The sequence below is a fragment of the Erythrolamprus reginae genome, chromosome 3, assembly GCF_031021105.1.
Source record: "Erythrolamprus reginae isolate rEryReg1 chromosome 3, rEryReg1.hap1, whole genome shotgun sequence".
In the NCBI taxonomy this organism is placed as follows: domain Eukaryota; kingdom Metazoa; phylum Chordata; class Lepidosauria; order Squamata; family Dipsadidae; genus Erythrolamprus; species Erythrolamprus reginae.
Genome location: NC_091952.1, coordinates 254,526,409 through 254,542,201, shown reverse-complemented (window position 1 = coordinate 254,542,201; position 15,793 = coordinate 254,526,409). Strand labels below are relative to the sequence as shown.

The 15,793-nt window shown below is 44.8% G+C and overlaps 1 long non-coding RNA gene across 1 annotated transcript in view; it reads left to right on the top strand.

Annotated features, from left to right (window-relative positions):
* The first annotated feature begins 507 nt into the window (after window positions 1–507).
* Window positions 508–15,793, top strand: part of LOC139166033 (uncharacterized) — a 73,511-nt gene continuing 58,225 nt past the window's right edge. Inside the window, exon 1 of the long non-coding RNA XR_011558869.1 lies at window positions 508–609. This is a non-coding gene — a long non-coding RNA (uncharacterized lncRNA). The remainder of the gene's footprint in view (window positions 610–15,793) is intronic.

Below are 15,793 nucleotides of genomic sequence, written 5' to 3'. Positions count from 1 at the left end.
TACACTGAGAGCATATGCACCAAGACAAATTCCTTGTGTGTCCAATCACACTTGGCCAATAAAATTCTATTCTATTCTATTCCATTCTACTCCCAACCTTGGCAACTTGAAGATATCTGGACTTCAACTCCCAGAATTCCCCAGTCCAAATGTCTTCAAGTTGCCAAGGTTGGGAAACGCTGCCTTAGAAAACCCCACTGAGATTTTCAAAGCCTCACTTCCCCTTTCCAAATTTATGAATGAGAATCCCTGCTGGGGTCAATCCGAAGGGAGCCAATCAGAACGGTGCTGGGGATGTGACGGCACGCTCCTTCCCCGCCCCCTCTCCCACTCCTCCTACAATCTCCCTTTCCAACCCGAGAGGCATGCCGGTCTCGCGAGTCCCGCCGGCCAGCCGGCCCACCGCTTCCAGCAACGCTGCGAACTACGACCAATGAGAGTGAGCGCTCGGCCTAGAAAGGGGCGGAGCCGGTTCCCTCCTCGGAGCGTTCGGCAAGCGGCGAGAATGGGAAGAGGAGGAGGGAGAGCTCCGCTCATCCCGCGCAGGCGCAGTGTAGGGCTCGAGTCTTGCTTTTTCAACCCGGGCAAGGCGGCGGCGAAGTGTTGCAGGTGAGAAGCTGCGCGCGCATCCTCATGCCCGCCTAGTTTTGCGCAGCGCTTTTTGGAGGATCGGGGAGGGGGGAAGTCATAAAAGGGGGCGAGCTTGGAAAGTCTCCGGGGGGCGGGGTGGTTTCTTTGGGGCGTGCAAACCTCGGGCAGCCTTTTTGCAAGCGGGCGCCCCCGGGCTCTCAGGATCGCGGTGCGCGTGTTTGTTGGATGGGAATCGGAGGGGGGGGCATCCCTTGGAGCCACCCCAGAGGGGCGCAAAGGCCTCCTTTCCCACCTTTGCGGAGCGCGCAGGCTTTTGTGTGAGTGTCTTTGTGTGTTTTGTGTTATAGTAACAATGTTGCCCTGAGATTGATTGCAACTGAGTTGCGCTTTTGGCGCATCCTTGGAAGATCGCTGGATTAGGTTGTTTTGGCTTATTTTGGGGCCTTCTTGGCCTGTCTCCTTTGCCCCCCCCCCCAAAGAGCTGATTGGTGTCTCTGGATGTTCCTGGAAGGAAGGGCCTCTGACCATGTGCAGAGTGCCCTTCCTGCTATCTAGGAGAACGAGTTGGAAAACTGGTTTATCATAAATATGTAAAAATTGTTGTGTAATATAAAGTGTGGGCACAATAAGAATTGTAACACAGATTTGCTGCACAAATGTCCAATGTTTTTAAATGTCTTTGTTTTGTGTGTTATGTGTATATATGTTTATAAATAAAACTTAATAATAATAATAACAACAACAATAATATTTTATTTTATTTATTTATTTATTGGATTTGTATGTCGCCCCTCTCCGCAGACTCGGGGCGGCTAACATCAGCAGTAAAACAGTAAATAACAAAATCCAATACCAAAAACAGTTAAAAACCCATTATATAAAAACCAATCATACATACAAACATACCATGCATAAAATTGTAAAGGCCTCGGGGGAAAGAATATCTTAATTCCCCCATGCCTGGCGGCAGAGGTGGGTTTTAAGTAGCTTACGAAAGGCAATGAGGGTGGGAGCAATTCTAATCTCTGGGGGGAGTTGGTTCCAGAGGGCCGGGGCCACCACAGAGAAGGCTCTTCCCCTGGGTCCCGCCAAGCGGCATTGTTTAGTTGACAGGACCCGGAGAAGACCCACTCTGTGGGACCTAACTGGTTGCTGGGATTCGTGCAGCAGAAGGCGGTCCCTGAGATAATCTGGTCCGGTGTGGGACCTAACCGGTCGCTGGAAGGAAGGACCTATCATGCTAGCTCAGGAATTCTGGAAGTTGAAGTCCGCATGTCTTAGAAGAGCCAACTTTGCCTACCCCTGTCCTAGGAAAAGGGGTTGGTGTCTCTGAACATTCCTGGAAGGAAGGCCTCTGACCATGTGCAGAATGCCCTTCCTGCTACCTAGGAGAACAACCACCGTGCAGGCCGTTGTCAAGTTTACAACCGTTTGTTATTTCCGGGACGGTTCGAAGGGACGAAACTTCGCTGGGGGAAAAAAAAAGGGACTTGTGGCTGTTTTTCACACATAGCGACCGTCCCCTGGGTCAGGGGATCAAAATTCGGACACTTGGCAGCTGACCCGTATTTATGACGGTCATTTTTGTGACCTTCTGTTGAGCAACGTTAAAGGGGTGGCCAGATTCACTTAACAACCGAGTTACTGACCCCTCCGCCCCATGCACTCTGCTAAGGATATGAATGATTTATTTTTTAGGGTTCTAAAATAGTTTTTACATTGTTTAAAATTGTAGGCTGTCCAAAGTCCGGAAGGAGTTGGGCGGCTAATCAATCAATCAAGTAAATAAACCAAACAAACAACTCATTGCCACAACATTGTCAAACTTACTATTCTTCCTTCCAGTGATTTCTATTGCCTACTTCCTTCTCTCTTTAGGACTACAACTTCATTACTTGCATCTTACCATTTGTATGGTTCTGTTTAGTACCCTAGTTATAATTTGTGTCGGTTGCTTATTTAATATCGTACGGTTGTCACTGAAACAGAAACATAGAAACACAGAAGTCTGACGGCAGAAAAAGACCCCATGGTCCATCTAGTCTGCCCTTATACTATTTTCTGTATTTTATCTTAGGATGGATAGATGTTTATCCCAGGCATGTTTAAAACTGAGTATTGTAGCCTGTGATTTGTGATGAACGTATTTTACGATCCGTGATTTATCACCAATTGCTTGTAATGCACACTGAGAGCTTATGCACAGGAAACAAATTCCTTGTGTGTGTCCAACCACACTGGGCCAATAGATAATTCTGCTCTGTTCTGCACTCTGTTATGTTGTATTCTGTTCTGTTTCAATCTAATATTTTATTCCTGGTCCCATCCCATCCTACTCCACTCCATCTATTCTGTTCTATTCTATGCCTATTCTATTCCGATTCTATTCTATTATTTTAATTTTAATAATTTTAATTTTAATTAATTTTGATTTTAATTTTAATAATTTTAATTTTAATTCTATTCCATTCCACTCCCTATTTTCTATCCTATCCTATCCTATTTTAATTCTATTCCATTCCACTTCACTCCTTATTTTCTATTCTACTCAACTCTACTCTACTCTAATCAAGTCGAGTCTTAGGAATCGGGAGAGATCAACAGTGGATAATCTAAGAGTAAAGTTTTGGGGGTTAGGCGATGATACTACAGTCAGGTAGTGAGTTCCATGCATCAACTACTCGATTACTAAAGTCCTATTTCCTTGCAGTCGAGTTTAGAGCGGTTTACTTTAATTTTTGTATCTGTTGTATGCTCGTGTATTGTTGTGGTTGAAGCTGAAGTAGTTGTGGACAGGAAGGACGTTGTAGCAGATGATTTTATGGGCTCTGCTTAGGTCGTGTTAAAGGCGACGTAGTTCTAAGCTTTCTAAGCCTAGACTTGTAAGTCTAGTTGCGTAGGGGATTCTGTTGCAAGTGGAGGAGTGAAGGGCTCTTCTGGTAAAGTATCTCATGACGTTTTCTAGAGCAGGGGTCCCCAAACTTTTTACACAGGGGGCCAGTTCACTGTCCCTCAGACTGTTGGAGGGTCAGACTGTAAAAAAAACCTCTGCGGTTTTATTAATGCCGCCGCCTTGAGGGAGGAGGAGGAGGTGAAGTGGAGCAAGTCCCGAACACCTTGCCGAGTTTTCTCTTTCTTTCTTTCTCTCTCTCTTCCTTCCTCTCCTTTTTTTCTCTCTCTTTCTCTCTCTCTCACTCTCACTGTCTTTCTCTCTCTCTCGCTCACTTTCTTTGTATCTCTCCCTCTTTCCTTCTCTCTCCCTCTCTATTCCTTTCTTTCTCTCTTTCTCTCTGTCCCTCTTTCTCTCTCTTGCTTTCTTTCTCTCTCACTCATTCTCTTTCTATCTCTCCCTCTTCCTTTCTCTCTCTCTCTTGCTTTCTTTCTCTCTCTTGATTTCTTCCTCTCTCTCTCACTCTATCTCTCCCTCTTCCTCTCTCCCTCTCTATCTCTCCCTTTCTTTCTCTCTCTCTGTCCCTCTCTCTCTTGCTTGCTTTCTCTCTCTCTCTCACTCTTTCTCTTGTTTTCTTTCTCTCTCTCTCTCTCTCACTATCTATCTCTCTCTCTTTCTCTCTGTCCCGCTCACTTTCTACGGTTGCCTGGCTGGGCTGCCCAGGGGGGAGTGGCAGCTCCCGCCTGAGGAACCTGCAGTGATGGCCAGCGGATGTAGATATAGGTGGGAGAAAGAAAGGCAGCCGCAGCCGCTATCGCCCGCTGCGGATGGGCAGGTGCCGAGCCTCTCGGTTGTGGCCTCTCCGCCCCCATCTCCCTGCCAGCCCACAAGGGGATGGGGAGTGCTCGTGCACGTGCAACATTCAAAATAAGAAAAACCTTTGCTATTCAAAAAAAAGAAAAACTTTAGCCGGCGTTGCACTTTCGTCGCTCCCCGCCCTCAACTCCAACACCCGGCTCCATGTAAAATCTCAGTGTGCTGCCGTGGGCCAGATAAATTGCCTCAGCGGGCCGCATCCGGCCCCCGGGCTGTAGTTTGAGGACTGCTGTTCTAGAGTGTTTATGTCTGAAATACAGTGTGAGTTCCAGACAGATGAGCTGTATTCAAGGATTGGTCTGGTGAGTTGTGTGAGATTGCCCGAGCAGAAGCTATGTAGGATTAGGTTAGCAACTCTTGAGGCCTTTTGGGGGATGTTGTTGCAGTGGGTTTGGCACTTAGATCATTTGATGAGCGCTAAGTGGTCAGTTGTATATGTGCAACTATATACAGTGATCCCCCGGTTATTGCGTCCCCGACCATTGCGAACAGGGTAATTTGCGATTTTTCAACCCGGAAGTCAAAACACCATCTACGCATGCGTGCCCTTTTTTCTATGGGCACGCATGCGTAGATGGCGCCCGGCAGATCAGCTGCTGGGCGGCTTCCCTGGGTCTTCCCCCTCTTGCTGGCATCAGCGAGGAGTTTCCCCACCGCCCATGCAAACTCCTCGCTGCCGCTCGCCCGCCCTTCGCCCGCCCACGCCGTTCGCTCCCCCTCTTGCTGGCGGGAGGGCGAGAAGCCCTCCCCAGCACCCGCTCGCCCGCCCTTCGCCCTGGCCCGGAGCAGCCGACAGAGGTAGACGGATGATACATCGCCGCTTCTTCCCAGCGGAGAAATTCCAGCCCCCACCTGGTCCCGCCCGATCCTCCTCCCTGAGGCAGCTCGCCCTCCCATGGCCGCTTCCTCCACCCTCCATCGCAAGCCCTTGCCACCGCAGCCAACGCGCGCTGCGATCTTCAAGCCCAGCTCCTTTCGGCCCAGCATCCCGGGCCAAGCAGCTGCCTTCCATGACTGAGCCTGGCTCGCCCGGAAGATTGTAGCGCGCGTTGGCTGCAGCGGCGAGGGAAGCCAAGCCGGCAGCAATGTCGCCGCCGCTGCAGCCAACGCGCGCTACGATCTTCCGGGCGAGCCAGGCTCAGTGACGGAAGGCAGCCGCTTGGCCCGGGATGCTGGGCCGAGAGGAGCCGGGCTTGATCCGCTGAGCCTGGCTGGCCCGGAAGATGGCAGCGCGTGTTGCCTGCGCCAGGGCGAACTTCTGCGCTTGGCTTGAGGGCTCAGTTGGGAAGGCGCGCGGGTGTTTTAAAACGTCCCCGCCGACATGGGGGGCTCGCTAGCACCCCCCGAACCCCCAACCCGGGTTTGGGGGGGTGCTAGCGAGCCCCCCATGTCGGCGGGGACGTTTTAAAACACCCGCGCTGCCCCCAATCTTCGGCTCCTCGCTAGCGCTGCGGAAGTAAAAACACCATCTGCACATGTGCAGATGGTGTTTTTACTTCCGCAGCGCTACTTCGCGAAAACCCGCTCGTTGCGGGGGGTCCTGGAACGGAACCCTCGCAACGAGCGGGGGATCACTGTATATGCAATTGCATATATTCAGAGAACAAACCCCACTTCCTAAATATAACAATATATATAACCTGTATGTATGTATGGTATGTATGTTTGTATGTATGCATGTATGTATGTGTGCATATATCTATGTATTCAATTCAATTTGTACGCTGCCCAACTCCCTATGGACTCTAGGTGCTCACCAAGGAAAAATACATAACACATACAATTTGATATCAGGACATCTAAAAAAGAACAATTTCCTTTCCAAAGTAAAGGAGAACCCTACACCATCCAATCAACGACCTCAGGCCTGCTGGAAGCTATTTGTAGTCAGCTGCTAGGGAAAGAAAATATTTTTAAAAAACCAAATTAAATAATTATTTAACAGAACAGTTTATAGAAAAAATGTTATTTTTAAAATATATTTTATAACTTAAATTAATAGATAATCTAAATTATAGATTGATCTTTGAAAATTAAATAGCATACATGATACCTGAATAGAATCCAAGATCAATACACTAATTTCTACTGGAAATAAAATTCACACAGAATTTAGAATTAATAGAAACCCTCTGCATTGTTACCCTGCCAGAAAATAATATCACAGGCAAAATCTTTAGATGTGCAGAAATAGATAGGATGACCATGAGGATTAAGGGAATTAGCATTTCAGAATAGCATCAGATTTGGAATAATTGGATTGGCAATAAAGACTGGGATAAAATGTGAAAGGATGTACAAACAGCAAGAAATATATAAACGTGTAATGTAATATATGTATTTATAAAGAGGTAATTATAAGAAATGTGAAAAACTTAAAAAAAACAGTCATAGATCTGTATTAAATTATAGAAAAGTTGTTTTTAAAATTTGGAAAAACTTTTTTTTAAAAAAAATAAAACCTCTGCATTGAATTAGAAAAATCAATATTTACAGGTAGTTTCTAACCTAGATTCTAGGATGATTATGTAAAGTTCAAAGTAATAACTTGAACTTAATAACATGTATGTTGTGTGAAAACAGAGGTATAACAAGCAGGAAGAGGGAGATTGTGATCCCCTTATATAGAGCGCTGGTGAGACCACATTTGGAATACTGTCTTCAGTTCTGGAGACCTCACCTACAAAGAGATACAGTGATCCCCCGGTTATTGCGTCCCCGACCATTGCGAACAGGGTAATTTGCGATTTTTGAACCCGGAAGTCAAAACACCATCTGCGCATGCGTGCCCTTTTTTCTATGGGCACGCATGTGTAGATGGCGCCCGGCAGATCAGCTGCTGGGCGGCTTCCCTGGGTCTTCCCCCTCTTGCTGGCGGGAGGGCGAAGTCCCCCCCAGCACCCGCCCGTCCGCCCTTCGCCCTTCGCCCGGGAAGTTCGCCAGGAGTCAGCGGAGAACGGCGCGCCTGTTTTAAAACGATCGGAGCCGGCCGGCTCCGATCGTTTTAAAGCAGGCGCGCCGTTCTCCGCTGACTCCTAAAGCGGGGAAATTCGCCAGGAGTCAGTGGAGAACGGCGCAACTGTTTTAAAACGATCGGAGCTTTCCAATGAGTCCCGAAGACAAACATCAAACTTCCGCGTTTGTCTTCGGGACTCATTGGAAAGCTATCGTTTTAAAGCAGGCGCGCCGTTCTCCGCTGACTCCTAAAGCGGGGAAGTTCGCCAGGAGTCAGCGGAGAACGGCGCAACTGTTTTAAAACGATCGGAGCTTTCCAATGAGTCCCGAAGACAAACGTCAAACTTCCGTGTTTGTCTTCGGGACTCATTGGAAAACTCCGATCGTTTTAAAGCAGGCGCGCCGTTCTCCGCTGACTCCTAAAGCGGGGAAGTTCACCAGGAGTCAGCGGAGAACGGCGCAACTGTTTTAAAACGATCGGAGCTTTCCAATGAGTCCCGAAGACAAACGTCAAACTTCCGCGTTTGTCTTCGGGACTCATTGGAAAGCTCCGATCGTTTTAAAGCAGGCACGCCGTTCTCCGCTGACTCCTAAAGCGGGGAAGTTCGCCAGGAGTCAGCGGAGAACGGCGCAACTGTTTTAAAACAATCGGAGCTTTCCAATGAGTCCCGAAGACAAACGTCAAACTTCCGCGTTTGTCTTCGGGACTCATTGGAAAGCTCTGATCATTTTAAAGCAGGCGCGACGTTCTCCGCTGACTCCTAAAGCGGGGAAGTTCGCCAGGAGTCAGCGGAGAACGGCGCAACTGTTTTAAAACGATCGGAGCTTTCCAATGAGTCCCGAAGACAAACGTCAAACTTCCGCGTTTGTCTTTGGGACTCATTGGAAAGCCGCGCGGGTGTTTTAAAATGTCCCCGCCGACATGGGGGGCTTGCTAGCACCCCCCCAAACCCGGGTTGGGGGTTCGGGGGGGTGCTAGCGAGCCCCCCATGTCGGCGGCGATGTTTTAAAACAGCCGCGCCGCCCCCAATCTTCGGCTCCTCGCTAGCGCTGCGGAAGTTAAAAACACCATCTGCACATGCGCAGATGGTGTTTTTACTTCCGCAGCGCTACTTCGCGAAAACCCGCTCGTTGCGGGGGGTCCTGGAACGGAACCCTCGCAACGAGCGGGGGATCACTGTATTAACAAAATTGAACGGGTCCAAAGACGGGCTACAAGAATGATGGAAGGTCTTAAGCATAAAATGTATCAGGAAAGACTTAATGAACTCAATCATTAAGTATATAGTCTGGAGGATGGAAGGAAAAGGGGGGGACATGATCGAAACATTTAAATATGTTAAAGGGTGAAATAAGGTCCAGGAGGGAAGTATTTTTAATAGGAAAGTGAACACATGAACAAGAGGATACAATCTGAAGTTAGTTGGAGGAAAGATCAAAAACAACGTGAGAAAATATTTCACTGAAAGAGTAGTAGATCCTTGGAACAAACATCCAGCAGACGTGGTAGATAAATCCACAGTAACTGAATTTAAACATGCCTGGGATAAACATATATCCATTGTAAGATAAAATACAGGAAATAGTATAAGGGCAGACTAGATGGACCATGAGGTCTTTTTCTGCCGTCAGTCTTCTATGTTTCTATGTTTCTAAAACCCAGTGTTCCTAGTTTACTGATTCCAACTATACATCAGGCAAATCATTTCTTATATTCAGCAAGAAAAGTATCTCCCCCCCCCCCCTTGTATATAAGTGCTGTATATATAACAGTCAATAAGCTAATTCTTGTAAATGAAGAACTACCTGTACTGTCACAGGATTAAACTGTTCTCGGTAAATGATTATTTTTATTATTATCTTCATCATTGAAGTCTGTGCTAAGAGCCGGCTTGTCATGCTGTTGGCAGAAATGCCCTTTGGGAATAAATCACATGGAGTAACTTTACTCTGCTTTGATGGGTCTCAATTGCACATGTTCCTATTTTTATACTAACAAACATCCACCTTGGACTGACCACAAGCCACAGTGTTTTCTTTACAACAGACACAAAAAGCTACGTTCGACATGAGTACAGACAATCCTTGGCTTACAACGTTTCACTTAGTGACTGTTCCAAAGTGACGACGGCACTGGAAAAGGTGACTTACCGTATTTTTTGGTGTATAAGATGCACCTTTTTCCTCCCTAAAAGAGGCTGATAATTAGGGTGCGTCTTATACTCTGTAGCTTTTTTTCAGCCCTAACTAGCTGTTAACGATCTTCCCAGCTCTTTCCTTGCAGGCTCTTTTATTGTTACTCTCTGTAAAGAAGAATGTTTTCTAAGCTCTAAGTCTTTGCAGGGTTTTTTCATTACTTTAACTTGTTCTGAGTAAGTTTCTTTCCAGCTCTAACCAGGTACTAATGATGTTCTCAGCTCTTACTGGCTTGCAAGCTCTTTCATTGTTACTCTCTGCCAAGAATGTATTCCAAACCCTGTATTTGATTTTTCCCCATTGTCTATTTGCTCCAAATGTTGTTGTCGTTATTTCTTATAATAATAATAATAATAATAATAACAACAACAATAATAATAATAATAATAATAATAATAATAATAATAATTATTATTATTATTATTATTATTATTTAGATTTGAATGCTGCCCTTCCCCGAAGACTCGGGGTGGCTCACAAGACACAATATAAACAATGCAACAACAAATCTAATTAATTAAAAATTACAAACCAAATTTCCAATACTGTATATTAAAATCAGTCAGCCAATTCATTCACAACCACATCAGATTTAGTAAATGGGGCCGGGAGGGGTGTGTGTTGATCTAATTGCCCCATGCCTGGTGACATAAATGAGTCTGAAGACTCTTGCGAAAGGCAAGAACATAAGAACAAAAGAAGAGCCATGCTGACTCGGGCCAAAGCCCATTGAGTCCAGCATTCTGTGTCCCACAGTGACCCACCAATTGTCCATGGGGATCTTGAGCAGAAAGAGAAGGCAAGACCCTCCCCTTTCCTTTGACCCCCAACAAATGGGACCCAAGGGACTCCTGCCTGCCTCAACCAACATAGAGGCGGCAAGGAAGGTGGGGGCAGTGCAAATCTATGGAGGGAGCTGATTCCACAGGGCCGGGGCCGCCACAGAGAAGGCTCTTCCCCTAGACCCCGCCAGACGACATTGTCTGGCCGACGGGACCTGGAGAAGGCCAGCTGTCTGTAAGGAGTATCAGTCCGTCCATTCCCCACCATCCACTCAGAATCGAAGAAGCTTCTTTGGATGAGAAGCGAAACGTCTTTAAAAGAAAAACCAGAAATCCCAGCTGCGTCTTGGGGGGGAAAAAGAGCATCTTTGGGACAACCATGATCTGGATGATGGAGAATCTCATTTGGCGTTGGCTGTTTTAGCTCCGAAGCCTCAAGGCTTGCAAAGATGCCTTCTACTTCTCTTTTAGCAACAGGGAGAATGTAAATAGATTGCAGCTATGCTGACGCCATCGATGGACGCATTTAATAAAATGCTGTGCGTCGCTTTTTTTTTTCCCCCCGGTTCCTTTTCTTCTCTTTTTATTACATTTCCCTGCCTTGAAACCGGACCCTGTAATCTCGGATCAATTGGATTTGTAAAGGTTTTTTTATTTTATTTTATTTTTAACTGAAAAGCAGGTTGGTAACTTTCGGTAATCTTTCCCTGAAGATTTAACTCTGCCATCTCCTTGGCGAGTTGGGAAAAAAAAGAAGGAAGGATTGGGTTGGAAACCGCTGGCGAGAAATTTTTGCTTTTATTTTAAATATTTTTTATTGATTTTTTTAAAAATATAAGACAGGACAAGACATACAACATTTAACACAAAAAGGAGCTACAATTGCTCCGCTCGATATAGAAGTCTACTTAATACAGAAAAAAAAAGAAACTAATTCTATTTTAGATCAATACAGAAAAATAAACTTATCAATAAAATATCTCTATTTAATATATGCTGACATAAAAATCTTAACTTTTCAATACTATCCAGCAGTTATATAATTATAATTAAAATAATTAAAATCAATTAAAAAAAAAGAAATAAACTTATCTATCAAATATCACTATGTAATATATTAAATCTAGTAAATTTAACTATTCAATACTTTGTTATAATATCTTTAAGGATCTTTTTTAATGTTCCACCAGTTGTAAACTTTCTGCCAAGTTTTTGAACAGGGAATGATGTCCGAAGTTTTTTTAAAAAAAGATTTATCTCATTGGCAGTGGGTCAAAATTCTTGCCTTCTCTGTTCTGTTTTAACAGCCTGGCTAAAATAAAATAATAATAATAATAATAATAATAATAATAATAATAATAATAATAATAAATATATATATATATATTTTAAAAACCCTTCTGCCTCAGTCGATAGATTGCTTCTTCCCGATTCGGCCAAGGCTACTGCAAAGGCTCGTTGTAACTTTTAAAACGTGGCTGTGTCGACAGCTCTGCAAGTTGTGGCTTGCTGCATTGCAGGGGGGAGTTGTGTGTTGGCTCTTTTGTGAGTCAACTCTGCTTTTCTTGGAGTGGAGATTTCCATCTGCACACACAAAACGGATCGCAGAAAGTGTTTAGAGAGGCACTTTGAGAACTACTTGGCATTAATTTTGTGGGTCCAGGATTCCCTGGAGGGGATGGGCGGCATCCCAAAAGAGTAAGACACAACCTAGCTCCCATAGAAATTGGAATAATTGGAACAACTTCAAATCTCTACCAACAAATGCTCCATCCTACACATTGGTAAAAAGAATCCGAATACTAAATACATACAGTACTTGGTAAAACTGAACTAACAGCGGACCCTCACTCAGTCAAAGACCTTGGAGTCCTCATTTCCAATGACCTAAGGACATGGGGTGAGGTATCATCAATATGCTGATGATACCCAGCTCTACATCTCTACCCCATGCCCAGTCAACGAAGCGGTGGAAGTGATGTGCCGGTGCCTGGAGGCTGTTGGGGCCTGGATGGGTGTCAACAGACTCAAACTCAACCCGGATAAGACGGAGTGGCTGTGGCTCCTGCCTCCCAAGGACAATTCCATCTGTCCGTCCATTACCCTGGGGGGGGGGAATTATTGACCCCCTCAGAGAGGGTCCGCAACTTGGGCGTCCTCCTCGATCCACAGCTCACATTAGAAAACCATCTCTCAGCTGTGGCGAGGGGGGCGTTTGCCCAGGTTCGCCTGGTGCACCAGTTGTGGCCCTATCTGGACCGGGACTCATTGCTCACAGTCACTCATGCCCTCATCACCTCAAGGTTCGACTGCTGTAATGCTCTCTACATGGGGCTACCTTTGAAAAGTGTTCGGAAACTTCAGATCGTGCAGAATGCAGCTGCGAGAGCAGTCATGGGCTTACCTAGGTATGCCCATATTTCACCATCACTCCGCAGTCTGCATTGGCTGCCGATCAGTTTCCGGTCACAATTCAAAGTGTTGGTTATGACCTTTAAAGCCCTTCATGGCATCGGACCAGAATACCTCCGAGACCGCCTCCTGCCGCACGAATTCCAGCGACCCATTAGGTCCCACAGAGTTGGCCTTCTCCGGGTCCCGTCAACTAAACAATGTCGGTTGGTGGGCCACAGGGGAAGAGCCTTCTCTGTGGCGGCACCGGCCCTCTGGAACCAGCTTCCCCCGGAGATTAGAACTGCCCCTACTCTTCCTGCCTTCCGTAAACTCCTTAAAACCCACCTTTGCCGTCAGGCATGGGGGAACTGAAACATCTCCCCCTGGGCATGTTTAATTTATACATGGTATGCTTGTGTGCGTGTCTGTTAGTATATGGGTTTTTTTAAATCTTCAAATATTTTAAATTTAGTCGGATTATTTATGATTTGTTCCACTTGTTGTGAGCCGCCCCGAGTCTTCGGAGAGGGGCGGCATACAAATCCAAATAATAAATAAATAAATAAATAAATAAATAAATAAATAAATAAATAAATAAATAAGTGCTAGAGCCCACTGTAACAGCATTGCCAAAAAAGCATTAAGAATCATAAACCTAATCTTACGTAGCTTCTTCTCTAGAAACACTGATTTATTAACCAGAGCATACAAAACATTGGTAAGACCTATTCTAGAATATAGCTCACCTGTGTGGAATCCACACTGCACATCAGATATGAATAAAATCGAAGGAGTCCAGAAATACTTCACAAGAAGAGTCCTTCACTCCTCCTCACATAACAAATTACCCTACTCCTCCAGACTTCAAATACTAAATCTAGAAAATTTACAACTACGTCGTCTCTGAACTGATTTAACTGTTGTTCATAAAATCATACATCATAATGTACTCCCTGTCAGTGACTACTTCGCCTTTAACAACAACAACACAAGAGCACGTAATAGATACAAACTGAATGTAAATCGCTCCAAACTTGACTGCAGAAAATACGATTTCAGCAATAGAGGGGTCACCGCCTGGAACTCATTACCTGACTCTGTTGTTGCTTCCCCCAACCCCAAAATCTTCAACCTTAGATCATCTACAATTGACCTCTCCCCTTTTCTAAGAGGTCTGTAAGGGGCATGCATAAGTGCACTTTTGTGCCTAATGTCCCTGTCCTACTGTCTTATTATCCTTTCTATTACTACCTTCTACTTATGTTATGTTATGTTAATATGTACTATAATACTATACTTGTTTGACAAATAAAAAAATAAATAAAAATAAACATTACCAATATTACCAATTCTAGAATACAGCTCACCTGTATGGAACCCGCATTGCATATCAAATATAAATACAAGTGAGAGAGTCCAGAAATATTTCACAAGAAGGGTTCTCTACTCCACTCGCAGCAAAACACCTTACTCCAACAGACCTGAAATACTGGGATTAGACAATTTACAACTATGTCGCCTCCGATCTGCTCTAACAGTAGTTCATAAAATCATATACCAAAATGTCCTACCTGTTAGTGACTACTTCACCTTCAACCACAACAACACACAAGCACATAATCGATTCAAACTTAGCATAAACAGCTCCAAACAAAATACGACTTCAGCAATAGAGTAACCAACTAACGTATTATTATTATTATTATTATTATTATTATTATTATTATTATTATTATTATTTAGATTTATGTGCTGCCCTTCTCTGAAAACTCTGGGCGCCTCACAGAATAAATATAGAAACAAAGCGTACAAGACAAATCTAATACATTATAAAGCTACAGCTAAAAACCCTTTATATTACTCAATCAGACAATCCAATCACACCATGCATCACATTTATTGGTCAGGGGGGCAAGATCTAATTGCCCCAGGCCTGGCGACATAGGTGAGTCTTAAGACTCTTGTGGAAGGCGAGGAGGGTGGGGGCAGTTTGAATCTCTGGAGGGAGCTGATTCCAGAGGGCTGGAGCCACCACAGAGAAGGCTCTTTCCCCAGGGCCCGCCAAACGACATTGTCTGGTTGACGGGACCTGGAGAAGGCCAACTCTGAGGGACCTAACTGGCCGCTGGGATTTATGTGGCAGAAGGCGGTCCCGTAAGTAATCTGGTCCGATGCCACGTAGGGCTTTGTAGGTCATTACATAGAAACATAGAAACATAGAAACATAGAAGTCTGACGGCAGAAAAAGACCTCCTGGTCCATCTAGTCTGCCCTTATACTATTTTCTGTATTTTATCTTAGGATGGATATATGTTTATCCCAGGCATGTTTAAATTCAGTTCCTGCGGATTTATCTACAACGTCTGCTGGAAGTTTGTTCCAAGGATCTACTACTCTTTCAGTAAAATAGTAAATAGTTACAAAGTAAGTAATCTTACTTTATGGATAACGCATTGAAAAAAGTGACTTATGAGTGTTTTTCTCACTTATGACCATGACAGCATCTTCATGGGTCAAAATTCAAATGCCGGGCTACTGGCTCATATTTATGATGGTTAAAGTATTCTTGGCATCATGTAATTTTCTCACAGGGCCTTCTCTGTGGCGGCCCCGGCCCTCTGGAACCAACTCCCCCCAGAGATTAGAACGGCCCCCACCCTCCTTGTCTTTCGCAAACTTCTTAAGACCCACCTTTGTCGCCAGGCATGGGGGAGTTAAGTTATCCTTTCCCCCTAGGCTATTACAAGTTATGCATGGTATGTTTGTGTGTATGTTTGGTTTTTTATAATAAGGGTTTTTTAGTTGTTTTTATTAATTGGATTGTTCATGTTGTTTTACCACTGTTGTTAGCCGCCCCGAGTCTGCGGAGAGGGGCGGCATACAAATCCAATAAATAATAATAATAATAATAATAATAATAATAATAATAACAACAACAACAACAACAACAATAATAATAACAATAATTTCTCCGTACTGAAGGAGCGGGTCCAGCAGTCACATGGGTTGCTCATGTCCAATCCGGTGGAACTGAGCCTAGTATTAAAAAAGCTTGCCGGATCCGCCCCTTCCCCAGAATTCGCTCAGTTCGCATATCCTGCGGTTGTAT